This window comes from Typopeltis vanoorti, chromosome 6, assembly GCF_054136105.1.
Source record: "Typopeltis vanoorti isolate ZY-2024b chromosome 6, IOZ_Tvanoo_1.0, whole genome shotgun sequence".
Classification (NCBI taxonomy): Eukaryota; Metazoa; Arthropoda; class Arachnida; order Uropygi; family Thelyphonidae; genus Typopeltis; species Typopeltis vanoorti.
The window spans coordinates 107,254,645-107,268,360 of NC_143554.1; the positions used below are offsets into that span (position 1 = coordinate 107,254,645).

General features: G+C 33.1%; 1 pseudogene across 2 annotated transcripts in view; it reads left to right on the forward strand.

Moving 5' to 3' along the window:
- Positions 1-13,716, forward strand: part of LOC150105779 (protein brain tumor pseudogene) — a 76,866-nt pseudogene that overhangs the window by 33,299 nt on the left and 29,851 nt on the right. Inside the window, exon 2 of one of the 2 annotated variants that reach the window (XR_016548402.1) lies at positions 264-350. The product of XR_016548402.1 is annotated as a protein brain tumor pseudogene, transcript variant X2 (transcript). Of the gene's footprint in view, positions 1-263; positions 351-13,262; positions 13,329-13,716 lie in introns of those variants that run through there. The other variant, XR_016548401.1, reaches the window with a different exon arrangement.

Below are 13,716 nucleotides of genomic sequence, written 5' to 3' on the forward strand. Positions count from 1 at the left end.
ACTATCTACTGTTTTATTTCTGTGATTAAAACTTTTTTTTGCGACTGTACAAAATGATCGACAATTATAAAAAAATATAAGGATAATTGGATGTTTTTAAAATGAACAAACTCGTTATACATTGCTGAACAACCTCCACTTCAAATATTACCATGCCAAAACATACTTTTATTTTTTCACTTACAGATGCAACATCTGTAAGTGAAATAATGCAGATGTAACATCTGACATTATTTATATATTTATTTTATTTATTTTTACAGACTATAAATGGATTATCTGTAGATCTCAAAAGAAATATACATTTCACAGTATAATTTCCAGATGTGAATACAGTTCTGGATCTTTCAGTAAGTCAGTTTTCGTTCTTTAGATTTCGTTTAAAGGTTAGAAACTACACAAAGTACTTTGAATATACTTATTTTTATGAATAGAGAGTCTCATAAATTTATTAAAACCTTTTAAAATTTAGTTTCGATATCGTGATATAACAGATACTGGTTTGAATTAAACATTAGAAGTATAGTGCTATAAATTAAAATGCGCAATTGAATATTAATTTTGTGATAAATATTCATAGGTTATTTAATTTCTTCTTGGTCAATATTTTTCGTGTTATTTTTCCTAGGGTAATAATTTTATTCTTTCTTGCCATAAATTATGCCATCTTTCGTCTTTTAAATATTAGGATGAATGGCCTTTTAAACTTGTCTTGTTCATAAAAATAAATTTGATAATGAAAACGATTATCTCTATCCCATAGTTTGCTACGTCTGTCAATGTGCGTGTCCGTGTGTGTCCATCAAATCAGACTTTGATTTTACATGAAGCTCAGGCGGGAAAGGAGCACCTCGATGCTGTCGTTGTGGTTGCTTATAATTTTATCAGAAGGCGCCTATGTGAATGGTACTTATAACTGTACCCTCAGAAAGCAGAACGAACGGTTTGTGGAAAGACGTGAACCACTACCAAGGAACAGACCACCTCAAAACTATGGCAAAGAAACAGTGCTTGTGAGTAAAATTCCATATTGCGAGAAAATGGAATGATGGTGACTTTTCGCTTGGTATCTGTGGTTAGCATAATTTGTCACAATGACCATTTGCTCATAATCGTTATTCTTTTTAGTGGATTTTTTTTATGTTTATTTATAAAATGTCATCACCATCGTCTTCTTTGTCGCTGTTTTCAAGATCATCCCTCCCATCTTCTCTTCCTCTGTTTCTTGTTTCTTTGGTGTCCAGTTCTTTTGTTTCTCCACCTATCTCTTATCCTGCATTCTAGATGATTTTTCCATTCTTATTTCCGTTTTTGGATTCAGTCATTGATTGGCTGAATTTTACCAATTTCTCTGATTTGTGAGTTCCTGTTTTTGTCTAATGTTGTTAAATCATCAATTTTTCTTAATATTTTCACCTCACTGGTTTCGTTAAGTTGCTAATTTTTATAACTGTTGCACGAAACAAATGAGTGTATGAGAATTAAGTTTCTTTGTCGCATTATTTGAATTTTCTACCCAAATAGGTAGTGAAGCAATTGCTTCACTGACTACTTATAAAAAAATTGCTACACTAGTTAAAAATCTCTTTCTAATCGTCTGAGGAAAAATAACTAAATAAACTTGTTTCACACAGAGGTATTTACACAGAAAGAGTTTTGTTGTTATAATTTCTTTCTTTCTTTCTTAATCCTCCCCTCTTCTACTTATTACGGTGTCGGGATATGTATTCTTTTAACACACAACCGTACTCGGGGATAAGGTTATTAGCCTTATGCTTCCTGGTGTGTCGTATGTCTGTAGATGCGTGTTCAAGGGGGCCAATTTGCTTGTTCTGGGGAACAAACAAACCCGAGCTTCCGAGTGAAAAATCCCCTACCTCCGTATGAGACCAGCTAACTCACCTTTCGTCGAAAGAGACCAGATAAAGGTTCCTGACGTCATTGGAGTCGAACCCAAGTCTTTCCGACGGAGGCTCTGTTATGATTTACCTCCTTGAATTTATTTTGGAAGTGTCAGCGCTTTATCGTATATGACTTCTCACTAATTTTTATATTACTATCATATCCCATCCATTTTCATCCTAATGTCCAGACTCTGCAATCCATAGCCTAAATCCTCCACTGCATCCGATCTTTCAATCCAAGTAGAAAAATTTATGCAATAGTCTAGATAAGTTTTGATCACAACCTTGTACAATGACAAAATTTACGTTAACATCACTTGTTAGTAACTCTGTCTTTATGCAACAGTATTTATGTTGTTATAATCTCACCTTCTCGACATGTTCCTCAAACCTACCTCCGTGGCATAGTCACAATAATAACGTTTCCTTTTGAGGTAGTCGTTTTCAGACGAGTGATAGACACTGTACTTGCTTAGTGGCTTTAGCTGCCTCAAATAAACGAACCTAAATGCTTTCGACTGTTTGTCCATTATGCTGCTAATATGTTATTCTAACGCTTCGATCTCAGCGTAAAATGAATATATTAGCAGGCATAATGGACAAACAGTCGATGACATTTAGGTTCGTTTATTTGAAGCAGCTAAAGCCACTAAGCAAGTACAGTGTCTATCACCCGTCTGAAAACGACTACCTCAAAAGGAAACGTTATTATTTTGACTATGCCACGGAGGTAGGTTTGAGGAACATGTCGAGAAGGTGAGATTATAATAACGTAAACACTGTTGCATAAAGACAGAGTTACTAACAAGTGATGTTAACGTAAATGTTGTCATTGTACAAGGTTGTGATCAAAACTTGTCTAGACTATTGATGTCGTTCAATCATTGATATCAATCAATGATGTCGTTCTGCAGAATGACATCATTGACACTGCTACTGGAAAGAATGGATTCAAATCATCCTGTTTAGGATTAAGCAAAATTTTTACGAGAAATTCTAATATCATACGAAGGTTGGCGTTTTTCCTTAACGCTTTATTTTATTTTCCCTTGCAAAACGATCTTAGTCGACATTGGGGATGTCCTTTGCATGATAAAACCCAGTTCGAATCCTGTCTAGTACGTATAGAATCTTTATATGTATATATATATTTTTTTTTTTTAATTAAGATGAATTAGCTAATCTCATATGGGGATGGATGGAAGAGTTTTTTTTTTTTTCTTCCGGACAATCGAGTTTTTCATCAAACGAAACAAAATGCATCAGCCATAGTTCCATATAGCAATAACCACAACAATAATTCCTGTAAAACGCAATCCCACTGGAAAACAAAATGGACACTCTTGCTTTATGATGCTGCCTAAGCGTTGTTATACACAACAAACAACAAAGTGTAAAGCATTTTATAAAATTGAACCGACATCCATTTTCACTTTCCACAATACTAGTTTAATCAAGTCATTTTAAAATACTCTCCTTAACTTTCATTAAGAAAGAATTACATATATTTTTTTCAAACCCTTCAAACAGTATCAGTAATACGCGAAACAAACAGCAGTTGTCCAAAAACAGAATCATTCGGCATTTCGCTATCCAATATCCTTTCAGACGCTGCTCTTCCACATGCCCGTTTGATACTACTTGGCAGTCAGCCACTTTCCTGCTTCCATCGCCAGCCAATTATCCTTTCCATTGATCTTATCTTATAATGAAATGTTCCGTTTACTGTAGTTTTCTGTTGTTTCTTTGCAAAGCCAGAAACACCACACGACATGTGTTCATTGAATCAGAATATTTGTTACTTTATTTTGAGAAGTGGGAATCAAGTTCTTTAAATTGGTAAAATTCCTAATCCTAATATAATCCAAAGGATCGAACTTTTTTATTCCACTTCGTATTTTTCCATTAGGAAAACATGCATCATGTGGTTCCATTTGAATCCTAGCCATTTTATTAAATTTATTATTCGATTCATTATGGTTTTCAATCAGGGCCGATCCGAAAGTATCTGATGCTCCTAGGCAAAGAAACTTTAGGCGCCCCTATACATTGTCTCGCTCTCTATATATTTTGTCATACTCACACAAGCACACGTACACCTACACATGTGGATATTTATAAAAATAATATCATTATGAACATTAAAAAAATGTATTAATCAAAACCAATACATTTATTAATCAAAACCAATATATATATATATATATATATATGATGTAGCAAAATCTGGCGTCCCCCGAAGTCTTAGCACCCCTAGGCGATTGCCTAGGTTCGCGTAATGATAAAACCGGCCCTGTTTTTCAAACAGGGCCGGTTTTATCATTTCCAAAGCCCAGCTGGTTGGTTATATTTAGAGTTGCTGATTTACTGTAGTTTAGTTTCAATAGAAATTGAATATATTCAGATTATATATATAGCAAAATGCACGGGTTTTGCTATCTGAGAAAAAATTCTTGAAAGCTTGCAATTTTGGTCTAAATAACATAAGATTTCTCTATACACACATATTCGATGAACCATCATATTTTGCTGTACATTTGTTTTATATCAATTCCACAAAGAGATTGAAGAAACTATAGCACAATAGTGTCGTTTGTGCGTGGGTGTTTAAGGGAGAAAGACTGTATATCTTCATGAATGGTAGGACGTAGTCGTTGGTACCGCACAGTGAGGAGGGCTATTCTAGTGAATAAAGAAGATGAAATGAAAGTGGAAGAGAGAAAAACAGATTTGTAGGCAGTTGAACTATAAAATTCATCATTCTATATTTTCCAGAAGTCTGTTATAAAAAGAACAATGGTAGCCCAACAAATGCCACTTCAGCGAAAGTGTAAGAGCACCCATAGAAGGCACAGATTTTGCTACTTGAGAAAAAACTCTTGAAACCTTGCAATTTTGGTCTAAACAAGATAAGATAAGATTTGTCTGAAATTTGAGAACAGTATTCCAAGGTTGAGAATTTTGGAATTTGTACAGAATTGGTGGCTGAATTCTGAAAACCAATATTTTCAACGGAAAAGCATGTCAAATTTTACGGTCTAAGGAAGCTATTAATGTGATGTGTTTGTGATAGGCTAGAGATAACTGTCGGACCAAGAAGAATAAGCTGACCTTTAGTGATTTGGATATTATCAGAGGTATGGAAATTCATTTGCAAGAAAGAAGTTAATACTATTTTCGTATCATTTCAGGTGATTAGATTATCCTCATCCCATTGAAGAAGGGTCTGAAGATATGTGTTTAAGGTATGGATTCTAGATGATCTTGAGATGTTTGTGCACTGTAGAATTTTATCAAATGGGTAGATATCAATATCATCAGTAAAAGTATGGATATATAATACAAAAGAACATACATCCCTTTTGGTTAAACTGGACAAAATTAAGTAAACTTGTGAATAAATTACTGTTTGAGTATTAATGCATGAATAGAATCATGAAAAGCAAAACTTCGCTTAGAAATTTAAATGATGTTAATAAAATTCTATGATGAAGGGTTACCAATCTTTGGTACCAAAACTCGTTCATCTTCGGTGGGAGTGCGTGATGCCGAAGTTAAGCTATTGATTTCATAATTTATAATTCCGATTATTGGTGAACCACCTGAGTAATCCACGTAAGCAACATAATTAAACATTATCTTCATGCTGCTGTACAATATGTAAGACTGGATTGTTTAACTCAGCACAAAAAATCATGGCTGCCGGAGATGGGGGAGTAAAATTGGGGCTACTTTTCCTTAACCGAAAAGGACTACATAATTGTTCAATCAAACGGTATTTAAAGTTAGATGTTTTCAGGCAGGTGGAATGTGAAAACTGTTGTGCCAGGAAGGCTTCCTCTTATTTACGAAGTAAAACACATGAATTCATTTAAAGCTGGCTAAAGTGTAAATTTCCAGTTTTTTTTTTTTAATACCGGGCATGGGATGTTGTTTACCTTATTATCACGACCGTAGCTTAGTCGGTATGGATGTTTCTCTTTGATTGTAAAGATCCGAGTTCAAACCTTTTCAGGACTTGAACACCTTTATATGAGCTTTTCAATTGATAATGAGTGAATCGAAAGGTGGTAGTAGTTTTTCATTCACCAAAACATGCATCCCGACCAGAACACTTCGTGGTACAGTCTCCACTACATAATCTCCCTTCTACAGTTTGTAGGGAAAAAAAAAAATATATATATATATATATATATATCCTGAGCTTTAGATGGCATTGTATATAGGTAATTGATAGTGCCAATTGTGTGCAGAGGGAGGATTAAGTAGTGGAAAGTGAGTTGCGTTCAGTGGAGTGTCCTCTTCGTTAAGTCTTTGGAGATGTCGTGTGATACTACTCGTACTACTACTAATAATAAAATTTCAATCCTGATTTTTTTCTCACCTGAAAATGAGGCAACCAGCAACAAACAAAAATACATACAGTGGAAGAAGTGGAGTTGAGTGAATTGTAGAGTATCCTCCCATGATGATTCCTGGAATTTTTCTGGGGGTGCCAAGGTAATAATGAGAATATTCGTAATCAGTATGTTCCGTTAAACTTGGACAGAGCTAATTTTTATCTTAGTCTGTTAATCTATAACCATTATGTGGTCCTGAAGATCCAAGCAAATTTGAAAAGTGACCACTTTTACATATTGAAAAACGTGTCATTTGAAGAATTAAAAAAAAAAAAAAAAACAGTATCATTTGAAAGTATATATTATACAGATATGTGTAAAATTTATTAAAATATATATAAAATGGGATTTGAGATAATTTGAAACTGGAATGCAACCACAAAGTATCATAATGGCACTATGATATTGCAAAATGATATCATATACAGCACGTGTATTTTAAGAGTGTTTGTATCTACATTTGGGTTGATATCAGATTATTGTCAAATAGCATTTTCTTCTAAAACTGTTTGCTTTTTTAAGGTCATATCTTTAACTATAGTGCACAAAGCTGCTAAAAATTATTTTGGAAACTTTGCTTAAGCAATAGTATTGTGTATATCTGGGAATTTTTTTGAAGGGAGACACAGGTTATAATAATATTTTACGAATATTTGATAAAGTCAGGTAATCATGATTACTTAGGACTTTTGGTTAATATTTTTAGCACTGTAATAAAAATGTACACATACCGGCCACTGAATTAGAAACTTTTATGCAGATACTTAAACGTCGCTTATGCAGCGTATATATGCAAAATACTTGGTCAGGTGTGTAACCACGTGTTCTAGGTAATTATTCATATTTAAGAATGGTGCTGTTCGGTAATCGTCAACATTGTTGATCATGATGGTAAAAACAAAGGATCTTTCGGAGTTCGATAAAGGGCTTATTCTATGTGTCCGTCTGGCTGGAGCCACGATTTCGAAAATAGCAAAGCTGGCTAATTTATCGAAAGGTAATATATCCCTGGTGTTTATTCAGTGGAAAAATAGCCCACATTGCTTATCGTAGGCGTAACGTGGTCCTAAGACAGCCTGTCAGGAACGAGATCGCCTTCTTCGAAGAAGGCGGACAAACTTTTACGAACAAACACAATTTTTGTGTGCAGCAATTGACCAAAGCATTTAATGAAGGCTGTTCCCAATCTATATCTCACCCGAACTATGTGTAGGGAATTGAAGAGATCAGTACTGACAGTCGTTAATGGAGGTCCAACGCGGTATTAAATAAAAGTTTCTAAACTCCGTGGCCGGTATGTGTAATTCTTCATTTATATAATCGAACAGATTTTGATGAATATTTAATAATTAAATATTGTACATATGACATTAAAAACACATACGTATTGATAACAACTGAATTATCAAACTGTCTGTCTTCTAAGAACCTCCATAGCTCTCTCTCACACACACACTATTCTTTGCGTCTGGGACGAGATTCGAACCCAAATATTTCCAGTCCAAAGGCTTATTACTTGGTACAGATGCTTATTTTAAGGAGGATTATCCATGACGAGCATTGTGTACTCAAGTTTCTGTGAATTGCTGTTTTGGATATGTTCAGTCTCAGAATGCATTCCTGATTGATATTGTGATCATCTTCGAAGACTTGGCAGCATTTATATTTATTTATATTTGCTTGCAATATTTAATTTTATCATCAACAATCCTATACGATTCTCTTATTTTGTATCAGATATGGAAAACTTAGGAGGGCGAAGGACGCTAGCAGCACTGTGTTTACTAAGACTTTAGAGCCTTAGTGTTTACCACAGTGTCATATTGCTAGTATTTGGTACGCGCGCAAGCATATGACGTCATAGTGAGATGCGAGCTATTAGCGTAATGGGGCACTGCCCGTCGCGCAGTTCCACTGTTATTTATATGCAGTTTGCTCAATAGTAGAGTGTTCGTAGTGCTTATCGTGTTACTTCGTGTCTTTAAATATTCGGACATTACAATTAAAGACATAACATATGTTTTTTGTTATAGTTTTTATTTTAGAACATTATTGGGGTTATGATAATGGATTTTATTTTTAAGTAATTTTGAATTATACTAAACTGTATAATTTTATCGATAATAGACAATATTTTTTCATGAGACAAAACAAGAAGAATATATTTTACGTAATTTTGAATTATGCCAAACTGTATAGTTTTATCGATAATAAGCAATACCCTAATGCTATTAGAGTAATCGAGGGCTATGGGTCATTCTATTTCTATCTCTACTAAAACTCGAAAGATTGATTTTGATTTGTTTTCCTACTTTGCATGTAATTCTATGGGCAGAAGCAAAGCCAGTGCATGGATGTATGTGGAAGAAAATAAAAATCTAACTATGGAGTTAGAATCTCATTAGTGGGATTCTAGTTAACGACAAGCAGGAGTAGGCGGAACATTATATCAATCACGACAGCCATGGTTATCATATAATCGTATGTGACGAATCATCGGAAGTACAACATTTTGGATTCGCATTGTATGGGTGACTCTCGTTTGAATTATGGCCGAAGCAATGCTATCTGAGACAAGAGTATTATGTTTGTTGACTGTATATTTCCCTCTTCCATCTCCCTCCCGTTTTCATTATCTCTATGTCTTCTCTTTAAAATTCTCTCCTACCACTTAAGGCAAGCTTGAAGGCCTCAAGATGGCAGCCCCATCACCAAGCTAGACTGCTGATGGCCAGTAACCCTCTCAGTCAAAATTTTAACCCACTAAAAAGACTCATGAAGATAGTAAACGGACAGACTTTTTTGGTAACGAACCGGCTTGGAATAAGGATTCGAGAAGAAAATTAAAACAAAAAACAAAAAAGCAGAAATACACCTATTGGAATATAGGCACCTGGGATGTGAGAAATATCCACCACAAAATCATAGAACTGGACCAAGCACTAGAAGAAAGAAATGTAAAAATAGCAGTAATTACAGAATCTAAAAAAAAAAAAAATGCAGAGAGGAACAGACGAAACTGAAAATTATATCTCTATATACAGTGGGGTAAAAGCAGAAGAGAGAGCTAAATCTGGTGTAATAATGATCTTTCTACATAAATCTCTTAGAAACAATATAATCCATTACAACTTTTGGAGCGATAGAATAATAGAAATGAGAATTAAAATAGAGAGGCTATATGACAGTAATTGGAACTTATGCACCTGAAGAAGGAAAAGAGGAGGACTCAGAAACTTCTACACCCAACTGCAGAACATATTAAATAAGACCAATCCTAAGGACCACATTTTGGTAATAGGAGATCTCAACGCAAGAATTGACAATAAACCATATAAACCAAACATAGGACCTATCGGAGGACTTAACTGTAATAGAAATGGAAATAGATTAAGAGATTTTACTATAAGCAATAACCTTAAAATAATGAACACCTTCTTCGAACATAAAGACATCCACAGATACACCTGGGAAGCAAGAGACACAAGAAGCATTATTGATTACATAATCAGCAATATCAAAATCAGAAATGATAATAGATACAAGAGTATACAGAGGATCTGAAATAGAATCAGATCATTACCTTTTAATTGGAAAAATAAAATGGGAACCAACATGGAAAACGACAAAAAAGCACAAAGAAAATAGAAATTTTGAATCTTTCACAGTTAGACTTTTGGACGACAGTAGTATTAAAGACTTGTACCAAAAAAGAATAAAGAACTGGATGACAAGTATAAAACAAAATCAGAACATAGAAGAAGAATGATCAAACCTAAAAACCATAATGACAAAAGCTGCAAAAGAAAGTTTAGGAACAAAGAAAATGTGGAAAAGAAAAAGAGGCCTTAGGGACTGGGATGATGAAATTAAATGCATTATTGAAGAAAAGAAAAAAAAAGCATATAAAAACTGGCTCAACCTAAAAACAATAGAATCAAAAATCGAATACAACAGAAAAAATTGCAATAGCAAAAGCAGCATGCAGGAGAATAAACAGAAACAGATGGAACAATTTTGTAACAAAATTAGAGAGAGACTGTACGCTCAAAAGACCTAATGCATATAAAATCCTCAAAGATCTAAGCAATGAAACTAGAGAAAAAGCAGAAAACTACCATTTGTAAACATCTCTGATAACTTGGAAAACATCACTCTAGAAGAATTAACCCAAAGCAAAACAGGAAAGGCTCCAGGAGAAGACAATATAAACTTGGAACTTATCAAATATGCAAGATTTGAATTCTCACTCAGCTTACTTAACGTTTATAATATGATCTGGAAAGAAGGAAAATGCCCACAAGATTGGACCAAAGCAATAGTTATTCCCATCTACAAAAAAGGACACAAATCTGATTGTAACAATTATCGTGGAATCAGCTTATTTAGTACCTCTTATAAAGTATAAGCAAAAATCTTAGCATATAAACTTAAACGTATAGTAGACCCAAAATTAATAGAAGAGCAAAATGAATTCAGAAAAGGCAGGTCTTGCATAGACTCTGCATTTACGTTAAAATTATTAATTGAAAAACACAAAGAAATGAACATAGAAACACACATAGCTTTTATAGATTACATCAAAGCATTTGATAAAATTATTAGAGAAAAACTATGGGAAATCCTAGAAGAATATGAAATATCAAACCAACTCTTTAGAGTCTTATATAATATATATCAAGATAATAAAATATCTGTGAAGTACAATAATCCAACATCAAGCTAGAAACCAATAAATCGAGGAGTACGTCAGGGTTGCCCTCTCTCACCGGTTTTATTTAATATATACATAGATAAAATCATAAAAGAATGGAAGATAACTAATGAAGGAGGATTCAAGATAAACCGTAACACCAGATTAGCTACTCTTCTTTTTGCTGATAACCAAATAATCACAATAATGGACAAAATGAAAAGCAGCGAAATCAGAAAAAAACTTGGAATTACAACCTCCCTAAATGAAACAGTGATTTGCTATAGAGAAAAATGGAAAGAACACATACTAATAATGAATAGAAGCAGAATACCTAAACAAATTCTAAATTACCACCCAAAAGGTACTCGATGCAGAGGAAGACCCTTAAAAAGATGGAATTGAATCGGGAACAGGCCACTTGGCCTATAAGCCTGGAAAGGAAGAAGAAGAACAATATTTTTTCGTGTTTATTTTTTTTAATTTTTATCATAATTTTGATATTTTATTCAAACATGTATACACTGTACTTACAGTGTGTATGTATATTTCGAAAGTTGCAGTACCCCCACGATTTCAAGCCACGAGCCGCCGCTGGCAACAGATTCGTTGCTTTCTCGTGGGCCTCCCGATTTCTGTTCCTCATGCACAGATCCGGTTCTGTTAAATTTATTCACAATTTATATACTTATATCTTGTATAAAGATATACATATAATCATGTCATCAAGATATTTGTTTGAAACTTATCATATTTCACCAAAATATGACTTTTGGGGTATATGTGCCAATGAACAAAAAACTTATTTTAATAATCATTTGCATCGCAATATATATGTTTGTTGTCACATACAATATTTTTTATTAATACTAAGGGAAAATAATATTTTAAAAAATATTATTTTATTTTATTTATATATTTTAATATATTTTAAAATATATTTTAAAAACTATAAAAAAAATTTGTAAATATTTTTATAAATTTTTTAAATTTATAAAAAGTTTGTAAATATTCTATAATCACCTTCATTTGCTGAGTTCTCACCAAAAAATTCAAATGATTTCCTGCTACTGTTGTATCTACTACATATAATTCCCATTGTTTCTACAGTATATTAGGTAGCAACCGCGATACAAATATACTGACGTTGTCGTTGTTTATAAGTTCGCATTTTTAGGTAGAAAAATTATCTTAAAATAAATTGTTTTGATAGAGCGGGCACACTTTGTGTGTGTGTTTTATCAAATTCACCAACTGAGCGTATCTACCAAATTTAAGTTCAAAATGTGAAGACTAAGCTACTGAACGTGCTAGGCATAGTTGAAAAGTTACAGAATTAGTGTTTTTTTTTTTTTTAGTTTTATTATTATTGTCGTTGATGTTATTAATAATAATTAGCATTAGTAGTAGTAATAATAATTACTACTACTAATGCTACGTATTACTTCATGGTAGCCTCAACCCGCCTTAAGTGGATAAAGATGATAAATGCTGCTGCTGCTATTACTATTATTATTAACTCTTCGAGATTTCGAACTTATTTTCAAAATATTTCTAAGCATTTGTTTGCGCGTATTCTTTAATAGTAAAATATTTTTCATACAAAGTAAATTTAAGATAGGTACCTAAATCTCCGGCCCAATGTTCGACACCTATTCTCTCACGAACAGTAATTCATGAGAGAATAAAATAGGAATTTTTGGAGTTTTTTTAAGAATTTAAAGGGTAACGCTAAGCATAATATTCTTAGCTACACTGTTTGATAAAGTAAACATTGTTGTTGGGAGCGGTTACCTTAAGGATACTGTTTTCTTACCTATTAAAATACAATAAAGTTTTTTTCTGTGTTTGTGTGTTAAAAGTAATTGGAATTTGATGGTTTCACTTTCATCACATTTTGTTTAATTCTTTTTTCTTTTCTTTCTTTCTTTTTTAATTTTGGAACTTCTAAATCCCTTTTCTTCAATGTTTTTGAGTAATATTGTGCTTATATTTTCATATAATATAATATAATTATATTCTGTATACATTTTTGAAATGATAGTAATAGAGTTTGTGTTATTTTAATTATTTTTAAACTTACTAATGTTTCTCATTACTCTAATTGTTGCATATTTTATGTGAAAGAACAGATAAATGTCTCTTGTATTCAGTTTCATTTAACATACTGTCCTCTCCTGTTGCGCATTGACCGTAACGCACATTCACCTTCGGTTTATAAGAGGACGCGGTCTGCGTGAAACGAGGCAGTAAACTGTTCAAAGATGGCGGGATAGCTAAGCGCACATGTAGGGAGTTTAACAACTGGCAGATATTTTTGAGTCCTAAAATGTAGGTGAAGTAACTATTTTTCTTTTGAAATCTTTTATAAAGAGTATGAAATTGTTTTGCGATAAATAGTGGCAAAATTTTGATTTCATAAAAGATGGTGAAATTCTTAAAAGATGGCGGGTTAGTTAAACGCACATGTTGGGCAAATGTCAGACAAAGAAAGCTGCGAGTTGCGACGTAGATACTATTTAACAGTTATAAAATTGCTGTTTCCGTCAGTTTAATTTTACATTTCATTAGTTATAGGATTGTCATTTATGCCTTTGTGTATTTTACCCGTTGTATTTTGTTTAACGCAGTTATATATTTTATTTTTGTGCTGCTTATAACAATGGATTTGATTAACAAGGTTAGGATGAAACAGTCTCTTAATGTTATAAAAACAAAT